Source organism: Ostrinia furnacalis, unplaced genomic scaffold (genome assembly GCF_004193835.3).
Source record: "Ostrinia furnacalis isolate ACB-3 unplaced genomic scaffold, ASM419383v2 OfSCF0963, whole genome shotgun sequence".
Classification (NCBI taxonomy): Eukaryota; Metazoa; Arthropoda; class Insecta; order Lepidoptera; family Crambidae; genus Ostrinia; species Ostrinia furnacalis.
Window position 1 is genome coordinate 62,531 of NW_021131202.1, and position 22,640 is coordinate 85,170.

The 22,640-nt window shown below is 35.8% G+C and overlaps 1 long non-coding RNA gene across 1 annotated transcript in view; it reads left to right on the plus strand.

The window, feature by feature from the left end:
* The window catches only part of LOC114350741 (uncharacterized), a 62,123-nt gene that overhangs the window by 36,272 nt on the left and 3,211 nt on the right, over positions 1–22,640 (plus strand). The gene's annotated exons all lie outside the window — the stretch shown is intronic.

Genomic DNA, 22,640 nt, shown 5'->3' on the forward strand with positions numbered 1-22,640 from the left:
CCCAGCTATATCTTCGCTCGCGGTATCATAGAACTATACGCACGAACAGCGAGCCTCATGAACCAAACGCGGGCATCCGAGCGCGAAATTGATTCAAAAATATCCCGTCAAATTGAATAGTCGTAAGCGAGTTACGCCCTAAAACGTCGGAGAATTTGTTAAGGGACTCCATTGTTTTAGATACCCAATTTATGGGCTGTTTGTTTGGATACAAATTTTTAGCTTTTAGCAAACAAATCAAAAACAATTTTCGTATTTCCACTTTCAGGAATACAATAAGTTATTTAAATTAAATTAATACATTTTAACTAATTTCAGACTGTTCTATATTACCTTATTTATTTATGTTGGTCTTTTTATTAACAAAAAACACCTATAGGAACAATCCTTTCATCAAACCCATTTAGTTGTATCGTCCCCTAATTTCATACAATAATTGAGAGGCGAAAGCTGGCATCGTTTAGGAAAAGATACTTATTCTTTACTTACTTATTACTTTATTTACTTATCAGATTACACAGCATCGATATCTCTCATTAGAAACGATACACAATACTGAACAAAATCCCTGTAATAACAAAAAGTTTGCCTTGGGCGCTGGATATCATTTTACTACAGTATCGAGTTGATCAAATAAAAAAGCTCATAAATAACTACATAATAGGCACTCGGGTTGGTATTGGGGGACTAGCTGTGCCCGCGACATTGTACGCGTGAAAATAAACCTAATTTTTTAAAGGTCTGCTCTCAATAGAATATTTTTATGTAATATGTGGACATTGTTGTTGGTCATACGTTTAGATAGATAAGCATGATTCTAGACTAAGACCATTGTAAGACTGTTTTTTTGTCCCAAATAAATAAAAAAAAAACCGTTTTCGCAACATTTCACTAGTGCTCTGCTCATATTAGTTGTAACGTGATAGTAATAGCCTTTCACCTTCATCGATAAATGGGCTATCGAACTTAAAAATAACTTTTTAGATAGAATAAGTAGTTCCTGAGATTAGCGCGTTCAAACAAACTCTTCAGCTTTATAATATACTAGCTTTCCGCCCGCGGCTTCGCCCGCGTGAAATTTTGTCTGTCACGGAAAAACTTTATCGTGCGCGTCCCTGTTTCAAAAACCGGGATAAAAACTATCCTATGTCCTTTCCCGGGACTCAAACTATCTCTATGCCAAATTTCATCACAATCGGTTCAGTGGTTTAGGCGTGAAAGCGGGACAGACAGACAGACAGAGTTACTTTCGCATTTATAATATTAGTATAGATGGACACCGGGATTGATGCCGGGGCAAATATTTAGGCCTTTTGAGCATTTATTGTGTGGACCGGCCGTATTTCATATAGTTGGAGTCTGGAATGCGGACAGAGAGCTAAGAAATGGACAATCCGAGAAATACCGTATGAGTATTACATTTCCGAGGTTTAAACCTACCAATGATCCTAATGAAGGTAGTCACGTAGGATAAATTTATACGAGCAGCACCATTCTAGCAGTTGCAATTTTGACTCTTCTATGATGGGTCATTGATAATAACAGAAAATGGTGTTTGTCTAGCGCGGGCCAACAATTTTAGGGCGAAATTTTCTCCTTTTTGATAAACAGCCTTTAATTAAGTTTAAACATATCCGAAATTTGGGTATTGATGATGAATAAATTGGTATTATTTATTTAAAGCTTAATTCAACATGGAAGAGGGGGTAAAAAGCGAATTTTAATGCCATGTGGTATTGTCTCTCAGGCAACCTTTGATGCCTTTTTTGTGCTTTGAGTCAAGCAGAAAGTACCCAGTGCAAAAGATATAAGACATTGATTTATTTGTAGCTGAATACACTCTAGAAAAACCCACACGATGGGCCTTACTCATAGAATTCGCGTAACTTTCCAAGGGGAACATCAAAAAAGGACTCGATCCTTCTAAATTGCAATCTGCAAGTCCCCTCGCCCTACGTTCGTACCTCCGCGAGCCATCTACATTTACCCGTGTAATATCTACCGGCCATATTGTATTGATTGGACTGCGAGTGGGGCTCGCTAGCTATGCGTAATGGCATCCGATGGACACAACGCCTATTGTGATGCTTTTAGTTGGGGGTGGCTGGCCTTTAATTGATTGTTATTTTGTTTTGCTTAGAAAATATTGGAAGCAGTTTTGATAAAACTTGGATGTTTAATTATTTGACACTGGCCGGCTATAATGTAAAAATCGCACGAAACCATACATGAAAAAAAAAAAAGATTTTTTGATAATAATAAAATGTTCTTTTTTCGAACTATAAACAAACGACACTCGACATCGCGCGTTGGTAAAAAGGTAGAAAGTGGTTTTTGTGTTCCCAAACTTGTTAATAAATTGAGAATTTTATGATATTCCTTTTTTTCCAAGATATTCTTTCAAAGGACATTGTCAGAAACCGCCTAAAAAACCGCCCAAAAACATTAACCCATCATAATTATTTTCTATTTTTTTTAATACATTAAGCACCCTTTCATTCTAATGGACACTTAAGCATTGAAAAATTAAATAAATAAGTCTTTTAACGTTTATTCTATAATACTATTACAACTTCCGGACGTTTTGGTGCGTGGCATGGTCTAAAACCTATCAAGTTCCATAATTTTTGCCGATAAAATCTGTACGAGGCATTACCGTACTTTATTGCTGGGAGTCCATGTATAGTGATGTTCCTGCGGCCATCATAGACAATAAAATATCGATTTTGAAAATAAAATAAATCGATTAAACTGCTTTGAAGACTAGATTTGCGTTAAAAGCTAAAAAGATATTGACAGTTTGACACTATTACAAGAAGATATCTAAAGTGTCCAACTGGTCGAAGGTCGTAAATAAAATAAAAATAATTAGGACCATAAACTGATATTCATGGTATCATAACTGTAAAAGTGTCAGAATCCGATGTTGAATCCAATGCCAGTTGAAGTGTGAGAAACATATATATTTTTTTTTTATGTGACAGGAGGCAAATGAGCAGACGGATCACCTGATATCAACCTAGTATAGTTGCCAGTCTCTCATAATCTATGCCAATGAGGGTTTTCGCGATTGAAAAATCCGCCAGATGGCAATACGTAGACGTGAGGTCCAAATGCTGCATGATTGGTTATTTTTGACATGACATTGACAGATATCCACCAATCATGCAGCATTTGGACCTCGCGTCTACGTATTGCCATCTCGCGGATTTTTCAATCGCGAAAACCCTCATTCATAGCACATGTATAATAATAGACCAAATGAACTTTTATAGATTGTGAAAGAGAAGATAAAGATTTTATTATTTTATTAAAATCTTGCCACGAGGTAGTTTTTCAGTAGAAACCAGGATTGGATAATCGCTACAGGCAAGTATCAGAACATTTTATAAATATTTTTAATCGATTATATCCATGTGAATCGTTTTAATAAATTGTCATTTTACTTTTTCAATTAAAACTTTTTCAATCCCTAGTCTTGTCAAACTGTCATAATGTCAACAAATTATAAATGTCACGTCAGTTGACTCAATTTCAGTCTTCTGTGCGTTTATTGTATTTTTATTTCAATGAAATAGTGCTAAAGGGTTAGTACTAAAACTGAAAGCCTTTTTTCAGAAAGAAAACCAATGTGGTGCCCTTATTATTCATGCTGTTTGAAAGTTACAAGTCAGTGATACAGAGTTGCCGACATTATAACTCCGTAGTGATACCATACCAAAGAAGAAGTTTTCCTAAACACTTGTGTTGTTTTTATATGTGATCGAATAAAAAGGATTAATTCTACTGCTCAAATGGAATAACTTATCCCAAGAGACCGAATATAAAAAAAACCTCTCCATAGAAATTATCACCATCACGAGGATGTGAATTTTTTTGAGAATTTGATATTGGTCCTGTAAGAAAAGTAGTTGTATTTCAGTAGTAGAATCAACCCTTCTTGTTTCATCAGCAAGAGTAACTATAAAAACGCCCTGTAGGTAGGTATTATTAACCCATTATAGACTAGCGGTCCCATATGGTACCACTTTTGTGTGTGTTTTAATTTGGCTCTTTACATTAACACGTGAAAAGATGCAGTGCTCTGATTGATGTAAGTCGTAGTCAATAGATATGGTCTATGCTTTTAGAAATAAAAATTGACAGTTATTCTTTTCAGTTGTGTGTAATTGATGATTGAAGTGAGTGCATCAAAAATTTCTCTAAAAATTTGACGCGCCTTTCAATTAAGTGATCTTATTATTTTTGTGTGATAGTGAAATACTAATTTTGTTACAATCTTGTATTCTCCATGAGTGCTTTTATTGTGAAATGGTGTAAAATTACGTCGATAGGTAATAATAATGGAAAATATTGTATGTCAAAATTACTGGTACCGTACGGTACCGCTAGCCGCTTACCGTGTCTTTTTAATAATTTTATGATTTTTAATTTTTACTATATTTATTGGGAAGTATGCGATATATTCAATGGTATATAAGGTAATACATGAAGATAAAGTAAAATAATTTCCTATACTTTACAAAACCATGGGTTTTTATTTATTTTAGATGTAATTTACACGAAACATTGGCTGTTTTGGAGGACGATGAAGATCCCAAGACGAAGCAGATATTTATGAATGAACTCAAGATAATTGCAACTCTCAAACAATATTTAGAGTATAGAAAAAGTAACGTGGGGCTATGTGCAGCATGCAATGCCAAGCTCCTTTCCAAATTTTTCAATTTTCAAAGACAAAAATGAATATTACTTCCCCAATTTACAGTTTTTTTACATTTAATAGCACACCTGTTATTTGCTTGTATATTAATACATATTATAATATTAATAAAATATATCATTTACCCTATTTTTATAAAGTCCATGATAAAGTTATGTTTTAACCAACTGACACGGTAAGAGGCTAGCGGTACCATATGGTACCAGCATTTTTTTTCTAGATTACAGGTCGGATCATTTTTTTAATGCTTGTATAGCATTATGTAGACCATAATTAAGAACATATTTCAAAAAAACAAAAATCGGACACTTCAAGAAAACTCAGTCTATAATGGGTTAAGCTGAAGAGTTTGTTTAGTGTCAAAGACTGTCACACAGTGTAACTTAAATTGGCATATTATGATAATGAACATAAAAACTTAAATAAATATTTATGTTAATATTTTTTCTATTTATTTATTTTCCCAAAGCTTCACAGTGACAGCTGAAACAGCAATACTGTTAACAAAACAGTAAAACTAAACTTGGAACAAACTGTTACAAATATGAGGGGTTTAATATTTTACAAATTAAAATAAAACCGCATGTTGCTTTACTTTCTCGTATAGGTAATAAATGTAATTAATGGCTAGATTATTAATGTTACTTTGTTACCCTCAATAGTGAGGAAATCTTATAAAATGGTAACCCTGATTTTTATTGTCATTCAAGTGCTCTTTCTTCGCATAGGCTTCTGTGATTTGGCCAAGGGCCACACACATTGCGATAACATTATGCGACATTGATTTGACAGCAGCGGAGTGAAGTCTTGCGACTATGCAAAATGATACCCTGTAATCGTAGCGCATACAGACATAGACGGGGCGGGGCACATAGCTCGTAGAGCTGATGGCCGCTGGGGCAGGAAAGTTCTTGAGTGGCGACCACGAGCCGAAAGACGTAGCGTGGGCAGGCCTCCCACTAGGTGGACCGACGATCTGGTGAAGGTCGCGGGAGGTGCCTGTATGCGAGCGGTGCAGGATCGGTCTTCGTGGAAATCCTTGGGGGAGGCCTTTGTCCAGCAGTGGACGTCTTTTCGGCTGAAACGAACGAACGAACGATACGTATTACCACTATTTACCAGACATTACTATTTATTGCATACTCGCCGGATTACACGTAGGAGCACGCGCGTAACAGCTTCGGCCTTGCATTATTATAAGATCTTGTTCCGCCCTTTTACGAACTTCCTCCGTGAGGATATCCCCGCCGAATTCTATGATGAACCTATCAAAAGTCATATTCTGCAATGTCAACCCACCACAAGGTGGACCGACGACCTGATAAAGGTAGCGGGAAGGCGCTGGATGCAGGCCGCTACCAACCGTGCGATGTGGAAGTCATTGGGGGAGGCCTATGTTCAGTAGTGGACGTCCTGTGGCTGAAATGATGATGATGATGAAGAAATGAATGAAAATGACAAATCTTCGAACGTGTATAATACCGTGCCAAAGTAATCATATAATTTTGGCACCTTAATAACTATTGCCGTTTTTGTTGTAAAGATCATGCAGCGCTACTTGCGGATATTATTGGAAAGAAAACTATGTGGGCTCTAGATCTGAAGCCGCTTTAACGAACACGAAGTGCTCATACAATGCGGCGTATTTTCTTCCAGTCTTTAGTCAGGACTTTAGTCGAATTAAAACCCCGGTTGAACGTGATATAGCCGCACTAGAATACGATGCTTTTTTGCATAATCGCAAGACTTCGTTCCGGTGTCGACCGAATGTTATCATGATGTATGTGGCCCAGGGGTTACCGTAGCCGCTAAGGTTTGAAACTTCTTGCTTAAAATATTGTAGTCTTTGGCATAGACTACGATGGTAGTCATGGAGATAGGAGTTTGTTATCTCGTGTCAGATGTAAATGGTGAAAAGAAAACTCATGATTCGTGGTATTTTTATGTAATATGTAGGTATTTTATAAAAGTGGAACCCCGAGTGATCTCCAAAACCCATTCTATTATTATATACGATTCGGCTTCGATATCTATAATACAATAGGAGTTTATTTCATGTGTCAGATGACAAGGGTGGAAACAACCTACGATTCATGTTGTTTATTTACGTGCAATATGTGGGCATATTGTAAAAGTGGAATGCCGAGTTGTATTTCTAAAACTTGTTCTATTATTTTATACTATTTGGCTGCGACTCGGCGTGACGACAATACAAAACATTTTTCGCGAATCGGTGTTCATACATTCACACAATACATTAGACGCCATGTTGTCATAAACGACATATTATAAAATCGTTGTGATTTAATATTCTTAATCATTAATTTTATGGCAAGTGTCCATCAGGAATCATTGTTCTTACACACAGAATCGTATTATTTCGCTTTCGGGTAGTAATATGTCAAAATTGTTGGTTCTTTAGGCGAACAATGTATGGAGAACGAACATTGTCCTTTTTCACATTCATTCTATTTACAATTATAATTATGCAAAAAGTTACACTATTTAGATCACTATTTATTTAGAAAACGTTATAAATAGAATTTATTAAATGAGTTTTCTAAGCAGAAATTAAATTTAGTTCTTGCTTCATATTCTTTAAAACTGGCAGTGAGCCTAATTTAATTATTTCAAAAATCGGCCTAAGTTATTCAAATAAAAAGCTATTTATAAACGGTTTGTTTTAAAAATAACAAGGCAGGTTGGCATTGTGTTATACTTTAATAAAAACTCATAAAACTCATTTATTTTTGCAATCAGGCTTTTAAAAAGCACTTTTACATGTCCCAGTGTTAACCCTACCACTGCTTCGGGACAATAAATGGGCCAGTGCTGAGAATAAGCGGCGCAAGAAACTCGGTCACTATTCACAAGATAATTACTTTGTACTAATTTGTCTAAATTGTCACCAATAAAGTGGGTGAGTGATTTACTCCCGTTTTCCACCGTGAAACAAGTGTTAAGGCCTTACCGAACGACGCTACCAATTAAACGATATTTATTGAGGGCTTAGCACAGAGCCCGCCGTTACAGTTATAGTAATTACCTGACACGCGTCGCTTGTAATGTGAAATATTGCAACGATTAGAAACTTTGTTTTGATTTATTGATTTCCGTGGAGTTTCAGTTACGAGATTTTACGTTGCAGGCGCCTGTTTATTGATCGACGGCGCGAAAATTTACGTAAGGATAAAAAAATGAAAAATAGTTTTTTCTCGTAAATGAATGTATAGTTTTTTTTTTTATATTTTAATCATTTATTTTTAATCATTCACTTTAAATGTTAGTGCTAAGTAATTAAATCCACACAAGAGGCTACTTAATTGATCGATGATACTTTACAAACATTTTTTTTAGTTATTAAAATTAAAACTTTATTGCACTCAATATCAAGATCATGGCGAAAATAAAACCTTACCTAATTATAGCATTCTATTGAAATCACTTCTCAAGTTTTATTTTATTAATGGCTTCTTTATTCTAATCTTTAGATATTACCAAAATTGCAACCAAAATGCAACTGATTCATTTGGCCCACTACAGAGTTCAAACAGCATGGAATTTATCACAATTTTCCGCAACTTCGACACACAATGACCGTTCAGGACAATGCGTCTCTCATAGCTCTAAGAAATTGCATTTTCACAATACGGTGTGCGGAAAGTATCCGATCTTTTTTCGCTAAAAGTTATGAATGTTATTGAAATATTCTTTCAAAAGGCCCTTAAATTTTTATTTATATGCCATTTTATGCATTCCTTTGCAAATGAGGATATTTTTTTAAGTCGTAGAATGTACCAACTACCAAGTGACTTTTCTAGTAGGTACCTAATGTAAGTACAGACTAACTTTTGTTGTTCATACCATTTTCAAACAAGAGAAACAATTAATAATTTGAAAAAAATCCTCATATAGAGCCCAGTCTTATAACAATACAAGGAATGGTAATCCACGTTAAACGCTATGGTGGTTCAGCCAATCTTCTATTTATCTTACAAATTATATTTTTTCGTTAGTCGCATTATTTTCGGACAACCCACTAAACAGTTCAAGGAGTCAAGCGCAGAAGACAAAAGTCTTGAAGCAAAAAATATGAAAACTCAAGCTTCGGTCGCAAACTTTCACGAATAATGTAGGTTCGCGAGTTTTAACTTCGTAAAGGTGGTTGTTCACTGAAGAAATTGAGTTTCTTTAAAGTAAAAGTTTCGTTCGAGGTGGGGTAAGTGAACAAAATAAAGACTCGTTTGGTATGCAATGCGGTTCGACGTGCCAATCTCGTTTTTCGTAAAAAATATGTTGATAAAAGGGTTTCAAAGTTTTATTTTCTTCATAATTTGACTACTTAGATGATACTAGGGCACTATTTAAGTTGTGAGCCTCGACAACATAACGTGTTGCTAGACGACATCTGATACTTTTAATGAAAAGTTTGACATTTTTTACTACAACCTTATTCAAAACTTTTTATCATTTAAGCACGTTTTGTATTATTAACATTGAATTGAAAATTATCTTGACTACAAAAACATGGAATTGACTTGCGGAAATTTTCGCGCGAAGATTTATTATGACTTTCGACGTGGTTAATCAATACAAAAATGAAGCGGTCAGCTATATTTCACTTTTGGTGATAAAGATCTGTCCTTTACCATTGTAAAACGCTAGTTTAAGAAGTATAATATTGTATGTCATTGGCTCACCAGTGAACTTTGCGAAAGTCGTCCAAAATGACTAATAGTGGCGGAAAACATTGATGTTCTCAGAAAAATGGAAGAGAAACCTCGTCATGTGATATATCGTAGGATTGAGATAATCCTAGGCATTAATTCCACTAGCAGTAATAAAATATTGTATGACCATATTATGGTTAATACGTTTTTTTCTCGCTGGATGTCACAAAATTTTTCAAACGCTCAATAGGACGCTTGTGTCGTTTAGTCCTTGGAAATGTTTGATAAATACGTTTAAAAAGCTTTAAAAGCCGTTTTCAAAATTGTGACAGTTGACGAATTAAGGATCTATGCATAATGATCCTGAAAATAAACAGCTATCGACTATGGAGGTGTTTTAAGATGAACCAATTCCAACGAAAGTCCCATGCGCTCGGAACACTTTGAAACTTACGGTCGCCTATTTTTCCGAAATATCCGATTATATGACAGAAACGTCACTAGAGAAATTTAGAATGGTTAATTCTTAATAGTAAACAGCCACTTTTTTTCCAAAAGTCTTCAGTTTAATAAGGGAAACTGGCCAGCATAGTCGAATCGCCATTCGTGACGAAAATGTGAGCTTTTACACGTCTCGTCAAACAACTGACTATTTGAACACTCAAAATATGAAATAAACAGGTCCAACGCTACAAAATTCTTGCTTGGAATCTAAACACTTCTTTTGGTACCCATTATATTAAAATTAAATGCGTGAACAGCGATTTATGTAGCCAGAAGCAACTATGGGTGCGGTCAAAAACCATGCTTTGGAGGTGCCTCAAGCTGAGTGGAAAAAATGCTATGAAAAGTGTTTCGGACATATTAAAAACTGCATAAATCATGAAAGACAATACCAATAAACGCAATCAATACCATTTTAATAATATACTACTTTGTTTTCATAGTTAGGCTCACAACTTAAATAGTGTCCCACGTATTGCATGCACGTATAATTTTTGAAAGATAGGTAACTTAACATCAGATGCCATTGCGGTCAAATACTTGTTCTGAATAAAAAAGAAGTTTATACAGGGTGTTTGGCGGAAGGTTAGACAAACTTCGTGGGTGTATACTAATAGGTCCTCCAAACCTTCCGCCAAACACCCTGTATATTTAAACTGAATGCTATAAATAATAATAAATAGCTTTGGACATTTTTACACTATGCTGCTAGTCATGTAATTTATTTTTAAAATCCCATCACCCACTGGGCTCCCACTGTGTAGGTACTGGGTACTATAACCACAGTGGTGATTGCACAGTGAGCAAGCCCCTTTCATATTTGTATTCATGGCACAGTGCGCCGGAGCAATCATTAAACCTCATCCACGTCTTTATGCTAATTCCCAGTCGGGAATTCAATTGCGTTGATTTCTTTCGCGCGCCATCTGTCGTGGGACTTTCGATTGTTTCTAATACCAAAAAGTGAATTATGAAAAAAAAATATTGTGATATATCTAGCTTTTGCCTGCAGATTCACCTGAGTAAATTTTGGTCTGTCACAGAAAGTATACCGTGCGCGTATCTCCCATCCAAAAACTGGGATGAAAACGATCTTGTTTTCCTTGGGTCTTAAACTATCTCTACACAAAATGTTATGTATACCAGAGTATCAAGATACGATAATTTACTCATATGGTGATGTTCAACAACATTGACGGTGTCGGACTGGCTGACGGCCGCCACTGCTGGACTATTGTCGCGAAACCGCTTTTAACACAAACATATTTGACACTTAATAAAATATTTTTTTTTTGTAAAAACTAATGAAACTCAACTTTCACAATCCCAATCTTCATTAGTGGTCAATAACCCAGCTGTGCGGCCACAAAACAACCGTCAAAACATCTCGTTCTCGGAGTGTGAGGCCATAAAAACGGCGTGGACCTGTCATTTGGATGGCACGTGACCGGCGCGGAGGGTAGCGACGTAAATCATTGCACTCGAATACCTACTGGCGAGCGTACGCAATTTCAGACGGTGTTTCTATGAAAAGAGACAGATTGTATCGATGAGAGGTAGATATGGTATTAATTTTCTGTTGTGCGTAAAGTTGACGTGCGAATCACGTCAAAATCAAAAATATTTTATTTAATTTAGACCACTGGTGGCACTTATGAGTCAGTTTTTAAATCGACTTGAGGCAGTAATTTGTAGAAGTGGCAAGGCAAGGGCCTTGAAAAATATGTTGTGTACCGTAATATCGGATCTTAGTCACATCAGTGGCTTGTTACAAATTATTTAGTTAAATGAACTGCAAACTGTAGTGCAACAAATAGTGAAACTGATGTTTATTTCAGAGGTCGTAAAACTAGAGTCAATACCCTAATCATATTAATACGTTTTATGACTTCTGAAATTCATAGATTAGTTCAAATTCTTAAAAAGTATAATTAAATGTACGTCTAAACATAGCTTCTACCACCACTTCACATAGCGGCTGGAATTAAGAGAAAATATCGGAGAAAAATCACATAAATTCGAAACATAACTTCACATACGTGAAACTTTGTGCCCAAAAATAGCCGCAAAATATAATTGGGACTAACACTCCACATTCGTGAATACGACTCAAGCACGAAACTCATGTAAGGACCCTATATTTCTCCCTCTTTGAGTGCCCTTGACTCGAGGTCTCTCTCTCTTGTCCTTTGTCCTCGCCCTAAAGTATATTTTATGCTAGCAATCTATTTCGCAACATAATATTCTGTGTCGATGAATAATGATGTTTTGAATTTATTCTCTGTGCTACACTTTGAAGGCACCGTATTGCTTAAACGCCGGCGAAATTCGTGGATTGATTGCTTGCAATATTTTGTAGTTGCGAGTGACCATTTTGTTTTTTATTTAATACAGGGATGAGGGATGTCCTCATTCATTTTTTATCTTGTGGGATGATGAACTTGTTTTGTACATTTTTCAGTATTAATGTTAAAATATTTTTAATATTTTTAAAAGCCAATTGATATTATTATGTATGTTTAAATGACAATGTAAGAAATATCCTATTACCACTAAAATATTGTTGATGTGCTGTCGTCTCTACGTTGATAAAACTTTTTACTTGACTACAACTTGTCATATTAAGTAGGTACTTGGCGAACTTTTATGCAATGCTATATCAAGACATGATGTCTTTTTGGGGTCCCGTAGTCCTGACAAGGAACCCTTATTTTACAATAATACCAATCTAACAATGTTGCCGCCCATGGAAAGTTTTAAAGAGCACAACACACCTGCCCGAAATTACAAAGTAAATTCGATTTCGAGTTTATCATGACAGGATAAAAATGCGAGACAACCCCTACAGATAAAAAACTTCCAAAATTCCTCTCAAAGTTGACAAATGGGAAATTTTCCGAGTTTTCCCCGTATCGGGCTATCAACGCAGCGGCATCGAGCAATTTATTAGGTGGCACATTCTGCTTTAAATTTGCGTAAGGAGTAAAAAAACGAAAGAAAATGCAGAAGATTTTTCAGATTTAAAAATTTTTGGTGTTTTAGGAGAAGTGATTACACAGAAAAAGCTATTGACACACAATTTACATGCCACGTCACTTACGCCCGTATTCACAAACATTACGATGAGGTCTCACAGTGCGCGTGAACGCACAGGGTGACACACGAACCAATCGCAGAGCTCTATTCAACGCTGTGCGTTCGATTTGCTGCTTCACTTAAGCAAGCATCGTTTGTGAATACGGATGTTAAAACTACAAATATTACTACTTATTGTTCGATAAATTCGTCCTATAGCGAACACTGAGTCAAAATGTGAATACTGATTTGTACCTAAAATTCATGTTTACGTGAAGAGTTTAGGCAGGTATTAAGTTCGCCCTTCGCACCCAGTTGTATAGTCAAAGAAGTTATTTATTTATTTGTTATTTTTATATTAAACAGGTTTCAAAATAGTACTCACTGCTTATCTTGCTCATAAAAATCCCTTTTATAAAGACTAAATTTCGAGTATCTTCTCACTATTCTTAACTCAATCACAGTAGCAATTTATTAAGGTAGGTACTAAGATTCTCAAAACTTTTCGTAGAATTCAGATTTCAGCAGAAAATGTGGTTTAATGGTATCAGCATTTTAAAGACAAACGAAAATAAAATTCATTTAGGCTAACATAAAAAAGATAGCTTTTTACCAAATAAGGCTGGGTTGCACCATCTTACTTTAACTTGAACAAAAGTCAAAAATCTGTCATACTCCTACAAAAAGGAAAGGTTATCTTTAAATAGTTATCGTTAAAGTTAGGTGTGCAACTCAGCCTTAGTTAAATAAAATCAATAGAGTTCTCATAAAAAGGCTCTGATAAATAATTATGGAAGCCATATCAAATAATTTATCATAGGCATAGTTTCAAATACAAAATAACATTTTCAAACCAACATTAGTTTAAGTTTTAACGTTCATTCCGTGTTGTGATTCGGCGGGAAATTTATCATAAAATTTTCATTTCGTTGACTACTCATTTATTAATGTACAAAACACATAAATCAGATTTTATGGCGCGGCGTGCTCGCTTTGTTTGTAATTAACCCTAAATTAACTTATTTCTTTTGTTTTGGTAATACTATTACGATAATGTAAAAACAACAGCAATTTCTCTTACTTTGCATGGAATTTATCATCTAATTGAGAGAAATATTTTGAACTAGCTTTCCGCCCGCGGCTTCGCCCGCGTGGAATTTTGTCTGTCACAGAAAAACTTTATCGCGCGCGTCCCTGTTTCAAAAACCGGGATAAAAACTATCCTATGTTCTTTCCCGGGACTCAAACTATCTCTATGCCAAATTTCATCAAAATCGGTTGCGAGGTTTAAGCGGGAAAGCGTAACAGACAGACAGACAGACAGACAGACAGACAGACAGACAGACAGACAGACAGACAGAGTTACTTTCGCATTTATAATATTAGTTGGGATGTTTAAGGCTGGGCTGCACCATCTTACTTTAACTTTGACAAACGTCAAAAATTTGTCAATCTCCATACAAAATACACTGGTGTGCTTACCATGAGCTAACGTTAGGTGTGCTCGCTAGCGACTACGTAAAAATGACAATAAATGAATGACAAATTGTACAGCGCCCCTAGCGGCTACTTACTTCAAGAACTAAAATCTTCATAGATTTTTTTGACGCTTTCGCTAGCGAGCATACCTAATGTAAACTCATGGTAAGCAGACGGTTATCGTTATAGTTACGGTCAACGTTAGGTGGTGCAACTTAGCCTAAGCCTTTCTGGTTGTGACAGAATGATGCCATCATATTTTGAACTTTACTGAGAAGTTTCAAATCATTGAAAAATATTTTTTATTTGTACAAGTTAAAGGGTTGGTGTGGAGGGTTTTTAGTACTGATGTTTCGACTAAAAAATATGACTGTCTTACCACCATTTAATGATGTTAATATAAACCAGCGGTTCCCAAACTTATTTTGTGTACTGCCCACTTTGAGAATAAATTCTTTTTAGCGCCCCCATTTGTAGTCGAGTGTCCAGTGCTCAGTCGGTGTCTAAGAGTCCTCCTAGTAAATGACGCCTCCCAAGCCTCTACACAAAGTCCCGATTTTTTTTTCTGGGTCTCTTACCGCCCGGCCCCCCTTTAATCCTGCAGCGCCCACAAGGGAGCGTTATCGCCCACTTTGGGAAAGACTGATACAAATCAAATGAATAAAAAAATCCGATTAGATTAATCGTCATATTATTATACTAACTCAACTTAGGTATAGGTTTTATTAAGTGTCCTTATATAGTTTCTGCTTATTGAGAATCATGTAAAAAAATATATTTTAACGCAGCAGCTGACCCGTGAAAGTAAAAACGATCCATAACTTTTTCGTTCATTCAACGCGTTGGATAAAACCCATAGGATTTTTGACAAAGGCGAAAAACTCTTTCACAACAAATCACGCAGTTCGAGCTCGGAATCAAAGTAGTCACGTTTTTGTACAGTCTACGCACCAGTCTCTACATTTCTGTTGCAAAATAAACTTTGTTACAACGAAATAAGAGCCATTGTGTTCAGTTTGATGTGTCGTCCGTACTCAAATGATTTATTTGGACCGTTGCTTCTTTGCATTTTGGCCTTTATTCGGACTATCTCGGCGCCCGTCCTTTTAGGTACGGCAAAGGAGAGTGCACAATGGAAATCGGGTATATGATGACAGCTTAGAATGAAATATAATACTTTTAAGGCTGGGTTGTACCATCTTACTTTATCTTTGACCAGCGTCAAAAATCTGTCAAACTCCATACAAAAAACACCGGTTATCGTTAAAGTTACGGTCAAAATTAGATGGTTTAAATGTAATAACGGGTATCATAAAACCTAGATTTTATGGCATACATAATAAACAGAATTAATGTGTATAATAGCCTAACAATACCAGTGTATTTATAACCTTATCTATTATTCACTTGTCTGGAAATCGATATCTTGTGGGTACGAACATCTGTGTCCTTAGACTAAATTATGCCTTTATTGATTTATGACTATTGAGTTAAGTATTATTAAAGAGTATAATTCAATTTAGGTCGAGGTTGGACTGGAATTTTTAATAAGGGCAGACCTTCAAGTGCTGAAAATTTGAAAATGTAGTTCTTAATGTGTATGGTGTCCAATTTTGTGCATTTTTAGAAGTACATAGTATAATAGCACTGAAAGTCAGGGCCACTAAAGTACCAATCTAGATATTATGCATATGAAGCATTGAAAACTAGCTATTGCCCGTGGCTTCGCCTGCATGTAATTTACTTTAGTAGGAACTAGGATATTAGGGTGATTATCTAAAAAAAAGTTTTTGTCTACTTTCTTACTAGTATGAACTTAACCTTACGCACGCGCCCTCTTACTCCCTCTTCCTGACTTTATTTCTTGATCCCATCCGCAGTAGTGGTCGGGCTGTTAATATTTTTACGCAGACTGCTCCTCCGGTACAGTCAAAATATGACATCCAATGCTGGATATATGCCTCCCCCAAGAATTTCCACAATGAGTGGTCCTGCGGTATCCAGGTACTTCCCGCAACCTTTACTAGATCGTCGGTCCACCTAGCAGGAGGCCTACACTACATCTTCCAGCCTGTGATCGCCACTTGAAAACTTTTTTGACTTCGAGAAAATGGATCGAATTATTTGAAGGCTATGGTGCTATTTTCTAAAAATAGTTGATAATATCTACTTTGTTAAACAGTGTAAAGGTGACTTTACGCACTCCCTCTTCCGACTATTATTTCTTGATCCCATCTGCGGCAGAAGCCGGGCTGTTAATATTTTTACGTCGACTGCATTATTTTAGGGGCCTTTATAAGGTTTATGCAATAAATAGGTCAAATATTCGCTTTGTAGTTTAAGCTGGGTTATGTTGGGAATATGGAATAGTGTTAGGACGGTCGATAGTTTGGTTGTCGATGTTTCTGAAGCATTTTTGTGTCGTTAGTTTTGATTTTATCTAGTTTTTTGCTAGTGACGTAATGGGTAACCTCATTTTTGAAATGAACATGTGACACAATAAAAATCTTCACTGAAACACTGAATTATAAAGTTTTAGTTATTGTTTACACAAAAGTTACTTTAATTTTACTTGGTTTTGTTATTATCAACTGGGGTTTGACAAAGATGAACAAATTAACTAAACCTAAACGTCGAATTACAGCAAATATTTTTCACGACGTCTAAACTATCCATCGATAAATTTAAAAGTTCTTCACTTAGAGTGTACAGGTCTGTCTAATTTAACGGCCTAGTAAAATTGTAAAGGTCGCTTATGTGCGACCAAACTCCTTGGCCGCGCGCCTGGCCGGCGAGAAACTTCTTTTTACTTTTTATGTTTTTTATCGACTGTCACTTTTTTTCTCTTCTCTTGACTTTTTCTACTTAGAACTAAACATGTAACTTGATTTTATTTTACAATATAATTTTATTTTTACACCAAAAAGCCTTTCAATCAAATAATCTCTCGTAGTGTCGGTGACGTATTTCGTTCATGGTCCTACGAGTCGGATTGGCTTTGAAGAAAATGGTAGGAAAATTACGGTAGTCCATACTACGGAGTACCGCCCGTACAAATTACCGGATAGCAAAGGTGCTATCTTGGACTCCATGCAGTGGTGTCAGCGGTGACTACACGGCAGCGGAAGGGTCCAGTCTTAAAGACTGGATAAGGCGTACGGGAGGAGCAGCAGAGAGTCTTTGGCAGCGGTTGGCGGCAGCGCTAGGGAGCGCTACATAGAACGAGCAAAGCGAGCTTGAGTGAGAAATACGAGCCTAGTAGCTGATGGTGCACGTATCGTCCTCATAGTGTGTGTGTTGTGAAGTGAAATCGTGAGTACTTTAAACCTTACTTAACGAAACAAAACGAAGATTTGAAACTTAACTTTGGGACATTTACATTAGTAACTTTGTAATTTTTCATATTTAGTACTTGTAATTTTTAAACTGATTGTATTTTTTTGTGTTTCTTTGTTTATGTAGTTTTGTATATTTTTATTTGCTTTGTGTATTTTTAAATAGATTTGTAAAATATGGAGCCGCTAGTTAAGGTCCAGGAGGCCACTAAGGCCGCAATTGTAAGGGCATTCACAAATTTTAAAAAGTCTCCAAAGGATAGACTGACTCAAGCTTATCTTGAGACCAGGCTTGAGGTATTAGAGCAACATTGGGGAGTCTTTTTCAAAACACAACAGGAGATTGTAAGCACTATTGATGACGATGAATTACAGGAATCTCACTATTATAGGGAAAGTGTGTTTGATGATGTTGAGGAACTTTATATGGAGTACAAGTCTCACATCAAGGATAAGTTAAATAAGTTTCATTCACTGCCTATTTTAGAATCGCACACAGAGCCAGCTCAACGCTCAACTCAGTTTAAGTTGCCTGAAATTAAAATTCCAACATTTTCAGGAATGTACATAGAATGGCAAACTTTTAGAGAGCTTTTTATAAGACTAGTCCACAACAATCAGTCGTTAGATGCAGCACAAAAGTTGTATTATTTAAAAGCTTATTTAGTAGGAGATGCTGCACAACTTTTAAACAACATTTCAGCTACAGCTGAAAATTACATAAGATGCTGGAAAAAACTCGAGCTTATGTACAACAATAAAAGGTATTTAGTTAACAACATTTTAAACCGTTTGTTCCATCAAAAAAGCTCACAAACTGAATTCTGACTGCTTAGAGTCCATTAAGAACTTAGGTGTAGATGTCTCGTCTTGGGATATTTTTATCATTCACCTAATCAGTGGGAAACTTGACAAGGAGACTAGGAAGGCATGGGAGTTAAACATTTCATCGGATGGGACTGATGAACTGCCGACCTACGATCAGTTTTCACAGTTTTTAACTAAACGATTCAGAGGCCTAGATAAAATTTTATAAAAAAAAATAAAACCGACTCCAAAAAACCTACACTAAAACGTAGAAAAATAATTACTAATTACCTACTTATTTATTAGGACGAATTATTAATATTTATGTAGGTATACCATGATTGATACTTCTGGAGTCGGTGCCACGATTATGAAACATGTAAAGTTTGCCTGCACCGACTCCAAAAGTATCAATCATGGTATACCTACATAAATATTAATAATTCGTCCTAATAAATAAGTAGGTAATTAGTAATTATTTTTCTACGTTTTAGTGTAGGTTTTTTGGAGTCGGTTTTATTTAGGACCTTGCCGATCCTGAGTATTACAAACCTCACAAAATTGACGTCTTGTTAGGCGCTGAGGTATACAGCCAGGTCACACGAGCAGGTATAAAACGTAGTGCAGATAGGCGTGTATTAGCTCAGGATACGACGTTAGGTTGGATATTTTCAGGCGTCGTAGATACAAACTGTCCATCCAAAACCAAGTCATTTACAAACATTGCGGTAATGCATTCACATGCAAGGAATAAAACACTTACCTCAATGTGTAAGCGGCAATACTGTTTTTGTAAAACTTGTAAATAAATAATCTCAAATTGTATTCTGTTAACCTATTGTGTTAAAATTGTTTAATTTCTGTATGTTATAAAGAGTGTAAATGTAAATATTTTGTAGTATACTTACTACAATGCCTCGCCGTAGGCAAGGACATTTCTTTTAACTTTATAATGTATAGTTTAATGTTGTGTTGCCTCTAAGGAAGAGATTTTTGTTGTTTCTTGTTTTCTAAAATAACTAAAGGACATTCTGCTATAATGTCCTTTGGCGGGCGGAATGTACAGGTCTGTCTAATTTAACGGCCTAGTAAAATTGTAAAGGTCGCTTATGTGCGACCAAACTCCTTGGCCGCGCGCCTGGCCGGCGAGAAACTTCTTTTTACTTTTTATGTTTTTTATCGACTGTCACTTTTTTTCTCTTCTCTTGACTTTTTCTACTTAGAACTAAACATGTAACTTGATTTTATTTTACAATATAATTTTATTTTTACACCAAAAAGCCTTTCAATCAAATAATCTCTCGTAGTGTCGGTGACGTATTTCGTTCATAGAGAAAGCCTTAAACATCATGCTTTCGTTTGTAAAGCTTAGCAAATACATCTATAGCAAATACATCTATTATGTACTTATACACGGGCTTGTAAGATTTCTTAGAAGTGTAATACCGTTTCAGATTTACATGGTCAGCGGAGCTTTGGGTTACAAGTTTCCCTTATCAAAAAATTTGTAAAAGAATTTACGATTTGGAAAATTCTTGAGAGCCCATTATCAAGCAGTGGACGTTTTATTTTATTAAAAAAACAAATGAACTGGATATTATTTAGAAAGTTAAATACGGCATAAGCAAACATATTATTTTGAGTCCATCGTACCTATTAAATTAGTTTTAAATTGCTCTGGCTTCGAGCCTCTACTCGAACTATGATTTGTACTCTTAGCAGATTGCTACGAGGGCGGCACTGAAAATTTCGGGAATCAAGGAAGTGAAACAACATTACTATTTAAAAATGTATTTATTGCTTTTTAAAGTATTCTCCGCGAAATTTGACACATTTTTCCATACACGAAACCAATCATTGAAGCAACCATTGCATTCGGAAGTTTGGGTCTCCAAAATGGCCGTTTTGTAGGCTTCCACAGCTTCTTCAGGTGATGAAAATCTCTGACCACGCAATTTATTCTTTATTTTAGGGAAAGTATAGAAATCATTAGGGCTTAGGTCAAGGCTGTACGGCGGATGGACTAATAATTCTATGTTTTCTTGCTCTAAAAACTCTGCATGTAATCTCCCGAGAGTTCTGACGCACCAAGTAACGCGAGCCGCTTTTTGCTCTTCGCAGAGCGAATGCGGTATCCATCGGGAAAACAACTTTTTTACACCTAGTTGTTCATGCAAGATTATTTGTATTTGGCTCATGCCAATGTCTAAAGTTGCCTGAATTTCGCGGTATATCACATGTCGATCTTCTTCAATCAGCTTACGCACAGCATCAACGTTTTCTTAGGTGACTGCAGTTTTTGGACGACCTTGACGGGGATCATCACTGAGCTTGACACGTCCACGTTGAAATTCAGGAAACCAGCGATAAATTGTGGTTTTGGATGGGGCTTCATTACCAAATGCAGAAATCATCCGGTCAACACACTGTTTTTGTGTTAAACCACTCCGAAAGTCATAATAAATCATCGCTCTTGAATTTTCTCGAGTCAATTCCATTTTCTCAACGACTAAACAAGTTTGACTAGACCTTGTGATACGACCGAGAATCTTTTTTTAAATAAATAAATGGTATACGATTTTTAAAACCCTGGAGTTTGCAATTAAATAGATTTTAATATGACTGGAACAGTGGAAATATTCCATTCCCGATACTTTTAGTGCAGCCCTCGTATGAATACCGTTAATTGATATTAAGCGATATTATAATTAAAATTTCAGCACTCCAAGATATATTTCGTCCACGTCTCCGTAACAGGATCATTAGTCATCAAGATGAGCAATCATCTGAAAACACCCCTTTTTAATTATGCAAAATCTGTCCCATTTATTGATCCCCTCTCCCCCTATATTTCCGCTATTCAGCCCCGTCCATTATTTGGCGGAAAGGACAAAATTATTTATTCAGAAATTATGAAAAATATATACGACAGATGCTACGCTATTTGTTTCAATTTTCTGGCAGGAGTGGACTGGATGAGGCGGCTCGCACACCTGTTTTGGAGCACTTGTAATATTATAAAATATTGCCTTCACTAAGGTCTGTCTACAAAACAAGGCTTGTGAAGTAACTTGAGTCTTTGAGGATAAAGATTTATGCCTTTAATTGAAATTTAAATGTAATGGACCAACCACACGCTTGTTTTTTATTAGAGAGTAAAGAATAGAGCCAAGTTAATTAAGTCTGTGACCACAATCCTCTACATCAATAAGATGAAGGTGGTCACTTAGTCTTGGTAGACAGTCTGGTAGATTGATCTCTGACCTCACCATTAATTGATAAGCTACTTACATTATTCCAGATATAAGTACGTGAGAAAATTCTACTCCAGATACATACGGGTAAATAATTGTCCAGTCAGAACAAGCAGCTCAAAAAATAAAAAAGATAGTTGATCATTTTCTTCAGTATGCGACCAGCTTAAACGTTTCTTTTGTCTCCAAATTGCAGGTGAGAGCGTCTTAGTATCGCCATATTTTTCCGACGACAGATGTGTTTCGGGGACAATAAAGCAGACAATCGCGGGCAAAACATTTGCAATGCTCTTTATGAATTAAACTGGCCTTTGTACTTGATTTTACTTTAGTTTAGTTTCAATTTAATGGGTGATTAGACTTGTAAAACAAAGATAAATCAAAAACGAAGAGCGAAAAATTGCTTTGCCTTACAAACTTCGATAAATCAACTGTTAACTTTGTTAATTGAATGTTTACTTGAATACGTACAGCTGCTGTAAGTAATTACGTGTGATTTATTATAAATGGCTCTTAGTCGCAAATAAAAACTAAACATAAAGTAGGCCTATTAAAAGCTACCAGTAAATTAGCAACTTTAAATCTATTTGACCCAAACTATTCAGAACTTAAAATTCATTCAGCAATTCGAAGCGTGTTAATAGTATTTTGCCTATTTATTATTCAGTAGACCATTTAGTAAGATTATTAAGTTCTGATTTCAAAACTCTGGTTCTGAATTTAACGCCAATATGAATTGAGAGAGTTACCATCGTATTACTGGATTAGAAATGTTAAATAACTATTAGATTTG